The sequence below is a fragment of the Physeter macrocephalus genome, chromosome 4 (genome assembly GCF_002837175.3).
Source record: "Physeter macrocephalus isolate SW-GA chromosome 4, ASM283717v5, whole genome shotgun sequence".
Classification (NCBI taxonomy): domain Eukaryota; kingdom Metazoa; phylum Chordata; class Mammalia; order Artiodactyla; family Physeteridae; genus Physeter; species Physeter macrocephalus.
The window spans coordinates 76,879,360-76,884,964 of record NC_041217.1 but is presented as its reverse complement, the minus strand read 5'-3'; the positions used below and the strand labels follow the sequence as shown (position 1 = coordinate 76,884,964).

At 39.8% G+C, this 5,605-nt stretch overlaps 2 pseudogenes; both read left to right on the top strand.

The window, feature by feature from the left end:
- The window catches only part of LOC129392017 (olfactory receptor 1052-like), a 27,415-nt pseudogene extending 23,753 nt beyond the window's left edge, over positions 1–3,662 (top strand).
- A 2-nt stretch (positions 3,663–3,664) lies between these two features.
- Positions 3,665–4,631, top strand: LOC129392016 (olfactory receptor 1052-like; annotated as a pseudogene).
- The last annotated feature ends 974 nt before the right edge of the window (positions 4,632–5,605 follow it).

The following is a 5,605-nucleotide window of genomic DNA, read 5'->3' as shown; positions in this document are numbered from 1 at the left end:
CCGCGGCATGTGGGATCTTCCCGGACCGGGGCACGAACCCGTGTCCCCTGCATCGGCAGGCGGACTCTCAACCACTGCGCCACCAGGGAAGCCCCTATCAGAAGGTTTTGAGTTTAAGAGTGGTGTAATTTTGTTTATGCTGTAAAAACTCACTCTGGTTGCTGCTGTGTGGAGACTGACTAAATGAGAACAGGGGAATGGAAAGAAAATAGGAGTCTGTTGTAGGAGTCTAAGCAAGAGAAAATGATAGCTTGGACTGGGGTCTCTGTGGTGACAGTAGTGAGAATAATATTTATTCAATTTTGAAGGTAGAGCCAAAGAAAATATTTTACCTTAAAATATTTTTGTATGGATTAAAACAATAGCATTGATAGCCACGGTTGATTGAACACCTATTATATAGCAGGCACATTACTTATATTATCTCATGTTACTTCTCCCAAAAACTCTGATACAGGCAGTATTAATATCAGAATACAATGAGCAAACTGAGGAACAGAGAAGTCTACTAACTTACCCACCATTTACATCTAGCAAGCAGTAGAAGTAGGATTTGATTTTACATCTATCTGATTCAAGAGCCCACTCTTTCCACTATATCATCTCACCTCCAAGACTGAAAAAGGTGCAGAAATCCCTATTCACAGTTATGGTGAACCTGTCACCATGGATAATTTAAAAGAAAGCTAATAACTATCAATTATTTTTTCAGAAAACATACAATGTTTGAAAGTAAATCTTGGCGTCATAAAGTTTACTTTAATAAGTTAACATACTTAAGTATGTTTGATTACTTAGAATTTTTCCATCTGCAGTATATTTAAAAACATGGAGACCAAATTTATTCTGAAGAGGTAACCAGAAATGATCACATATGCTTATGTATAAAAATGTTCATTCCAGTATTTATAATAGTAAAAGGTATCACCAAGACTGATGTCAAGGAGCTTATTGCCTGTTTTCTTCTACGAGTTTTATGGTTTCAGGTCTTATATTCAAGTCTTTAATCCATTTTGAGTTAATTTTTGTGTATGGTATAAGACAGTAGTCCAGTTTCATTCTTTTGCCTGTGGCTGTCCAATTTTCCCAACAGCGTTTATTGAAGAGATTTTGCTTTCCCCAGTGTATATGCTTGGCTCCTTTCTCATAAATTAATTGACCACATATATGTGGGTTTATTTCTGGGCTCTCTATTCTGTTCCATTGATCTACGTGTTGCTCTCTTTTAAAAAAATATTTATTTATTTATTATTTATTTATTTATTTGGCTGCATTGGGTCTTATTTGAAGCAAGCAGGATCTTTTTTGCGACATGCAAACTCTTCTGCTGCGGTGCACAGACTCTTCATTGCAGTGCGCGGTCTTCTCTCTAGTTGTATCTCGTGGGCTCCAGAGTGCATGGCCTCAGTAGTTGCAGCGCGTGGACTTAGTTACCCCGCAGCATGTGGGATCTTATTTCCCCAACCAGGGATCAAACCCACGTCCCCTGCATTGGCAGGCAGATTCTTAACCACTGGACCACCAGGGAAGTCCCCTATGTGTCTCTTTTAATGCCAATACTACACTGTTTTGATTACTATATTAACTTTGTAATATGGTTAAAAATCAGGGAGCATGATGCCTCCAGCTTTGTTCTTCTTTCTCAAGATTTCTTTGGCTATTTGGTGTCCTTTGTAGTTTCATACGAATTTTATAATTATTTGTACTACTTCGGTGAAAAATGCCAATAGGAATTTTGATAAGGATTGCACTGAAACTATAGATTGCTTTGGGCAATATCAAATTTTAACAATATTAATTCTTCCAATTCATGAATACAGAATATCTTTTCATTTGTTTGTGTCTTTTTCTATTTCTTTCATCAATATCTTATAGTTTTCAGTGTACCTTTCACCTCTTTAAATTTATTTCTAGATATTTAATTCTTTTTAGTGCAATTGTAAATAGAATTGTTTTATTTTTCTGAGAGTTTGTTTTCAGTGCATAGAAATGCAACATATTTTTGTGTATTGATTTTGTATTTTGCAACTTTGCTGAATTTATTTTTTGTTGTTGTTGAGTTGTAGGAGTTCTTTATATATGCTGGATATTAATTCCTTATCAGATATATGACTTGCAAATATTTTCTCATATTCTATAAGTTATCTTTTACTTCTTGTTAGTACCCTTTGATGATACTTTAATCTTCATGAAGTAAAATTTATTTTTCTTTTGTTTTCCTGTAATTTTGGTGTCATATCTATGAAATTGTTGCCAAATATAATGAAATCAAGATTTCCCCTCAATGTTTTCTTATAAAAGTATTATAGTTTTAGCTCTTAAGTTTTGGTCTTTAATACATTTTGAGTTGATTTTGTGTTTTATATAAGTAAGGGACAACTTCTTTCTTTTGCATGTGGATATCCAGTTTTCCCAGAACCACTTGTTGAAAAGACTTTTTTTCCTCCCATTGAATAGTCTTGGTACCCTTCTTGAAAATCAACATGTATGTGAGAATTTATTTCTGGGCTCTTTATTCTATTCCATTGGTCTATATGTCTGTCTTATGCTAGTACAATATTGTTGCTTTGCAGTAAGTTTCAAAGTCAGGAAGTGTGAGTCCTCCAAATTTATTGTTCTTTGCCAAGATTGTGTTGACTATTCAGGGTCCTTTACAATTTCATATGAATTTGAGGATTGGCTTTTCCATTTCTGTGGGAAAGATCTACTAGAATTTTATTATTGATCAAAATATGTAGATCATTTTGGATATACTGACATCTTTAAAATGTTAAGTCTTCTTAACCATGAACATGGGATGTCTTGCCATTTGTTTATGTCTCCTTTAATTTCTTTCAGCAATGCTTTGTGGTTTTCAGCATAAAAAGTCTTTCACCTTTTTAGTAAGACATTATAAATACTTAATTCTTCTAGACGTCATTGTAAATTGAATTGATTTTTTTAACTTCCTTTTTGGATTGTTCATTGTTAGTGTACAGAAACGCAAATGATTTTTGTGTGTTTAACTTTGCTGAATTTGTTTATGAGCTCTAGTAGCTTTCTTGCGGATTATTTGGTATTTTCTCTATATAAGATCATGTCTTCTGTGAATGGATAGTATTAGCTCTTTCTTTCCAATTTGGGAAACTGTACTCCTGATATTTTAAAACTATAAGCAGAGCTCAAGATTTACATAACTGAAAAAAACCTACAATGGAGTACACTGAAAAGTAGCACTGATTCTGATTCTGAGGATGATTAAATTCTTTATATTTTTCTAATTTTCCTGATTTTTTGCAATTAAATTTTATTTCTTAGAAAAATTAATATGCTTACCAAAAAGGGCAAATGATAGGAGGTAGATATTACCAAGGTAGTGAGAAATGAGTTCATACTAATGAAGGGGTTAGTGGCTTGTTGCTGGTTTTAACCAAGTCTGCGTTTATTTTCACACACCAGTAGCCATGCAAATTTGTGGGTGGTCCCTGGGCCTGAGCTGGTTAGATCTGCTGAGTGAGAAGTTCTGGTCTCTCTGAAGACACTTCTGCACACCTCCCTCCACAGTCCAAACTTTCTATATCCAACATTATTTTACATGGCCCTATAAGTTTACAAGCCCATTTGGGGTGCTCTTTGTACGTTCTCATTATGATTTCTTTTTTCTCATTGTTTTGTAGCTGTGATGCCACTTGAAATGAACAGTCAAACAAATGTCGCTGAATTCATCTTCTTGGGATTTTCCAACCACCCCAACCTACAGGGCTTGTTCTTCCTGGTCTTCCTGGTCATTTACCTGACAACTCTTTTCAGGAACACACTCATAACAATGGCCACAAGAGTCAGTCCTGCCCTCCACACCACAATGTATTATTTCCTCAGCAGCCTGAGTTTCTTGGACACCTGCTACACATCTACCACTATTCCAGTCATGTTGGTGAACTTCTTCCAGGAGAAGAAGACCATCTCCTGTGAGGGCTGCCTTTCCTAGATTTTCTTCCTTGTGACATGTGCCGGCACTCAGGGTGTTTTATTGGCAACTATGACTCATGACTGCTATGTAGCCATCTGCCACCCTCTTCAATATCCAGTCCTCATGAATGTGAAGATCTGTGTTTGTTTGGCAACTGGGTCCTGGCTATGTGGGCTGGTGATTTCTGTGACATACACAGTGCTGGCAGCTACACTCACTCTGTGTGGGCCTAACCAGATCAGCCACTTTCTCTGTGATATCCCATTGCTCCTGAAGCTCTCCTGCTCAGACATCTCTCTCAGTGAGTCTGTGCTCCATGTGCCCAGTGCAACCATTGGCCTGAGCCCCTACCTGTTTACTGCAGTGTCCTACATACTCATCATCTCTGCCATCCTTAGGATTCCCTCTGCTCAGGGCAGGAGCAAGGCCTTCTCTACCTGTGCATCCCACCTCACTATGGTGGTGGTCTTTTATGGAATGGCCAACTTCAACTAGGACAGACCCAGAGTAGGCTGCTCCCTGGATATGGATATCCTGGTCTCTGTGCTCTTCTGTGTTATGATCCCCATGTTAAACCCCATTATCTACATGTTAAATCCCTTGTTTGAGAAACAAGGAGGTCAAATGTGCCCTGCGGAAGCTGGTTGGAGGGTGTGTGTTCCCTGGCAATATTAGTGTCTAGCTCACTGGTCTTCAAACTGAGGTATGCAGCCACATGAAAAAAATTTCAAAGTATTTGTAACATACATAGTTTTAGAAAGCCTATATCCAGAGCCTCAGTTCCTATATATACACCAGTTCCTAAAATTTATCTTCCCAAGAACTCCTTTCTCTCCTCTCTTTCCACAAATACTGTTTTTCCACTGTACAACCAAGGCAGTAAGGAAAATTCACACAGAATTGGGTAGAAAGGGAAAGGAAATGATGAGGTTGAGACCTGTGCTCCTGAGAGGAGACTCAGAGGAAAAGGGAGAATGTACAGGAGATCTTCCCTGAGGAGTAGTTTGAGCCACGTACTGGGCACCTCAGCCCTGGGGTTGACACAGGGAAGATGAGTCCCCCTTGATGCTTGGAGGGCCAGTGGTACTAACAGGAGGGCTGGGAGTCCAGGGAAGCCTGGACTCTGCTTGTGAGGAGCATGCACATGCTTGCTTGGTCCTGAAGCAGGGCAGAGAGAGGATTGAAAATTGTACAGGTGACTAGCTGGTTTCCCATTACTGCTCTGGTGTGTGCCCCAGCCTAAGCTGAGCACACATTTCAGCCCCACTTGGGAGACTGGCTGTGAGAAACAGAGGTGGCTCTGACCCAAAGTGGTGCCTGAGCAGGACAGCAGCAGCCATTACTGGCACTTAGGCAGCACATCAGAAGCAGCTCCAATCTCTATCTTCAGCTAGACTGCCACAGCCCACACTGCAACCCATGCTAGGAGCCTGCATGGGCCCTGCCTGCCCTGTGGCTTCAACTCGATCCTCAGGACTTCTGCTCCAGCAACTTGGAACCCATCCCCACCTGCAGTAGGGTGCTTATGGCCACTGAACAGAGAGGAAGCGCTGGCTCACATCTGGCTCCATCTCTAGCCCCTCCATCTCCAGCCCCACCTCCTAGCAAGGTGATAGCTGCCAGCACACCCTGAGGAAAGATGTGACTCCTGTTCAC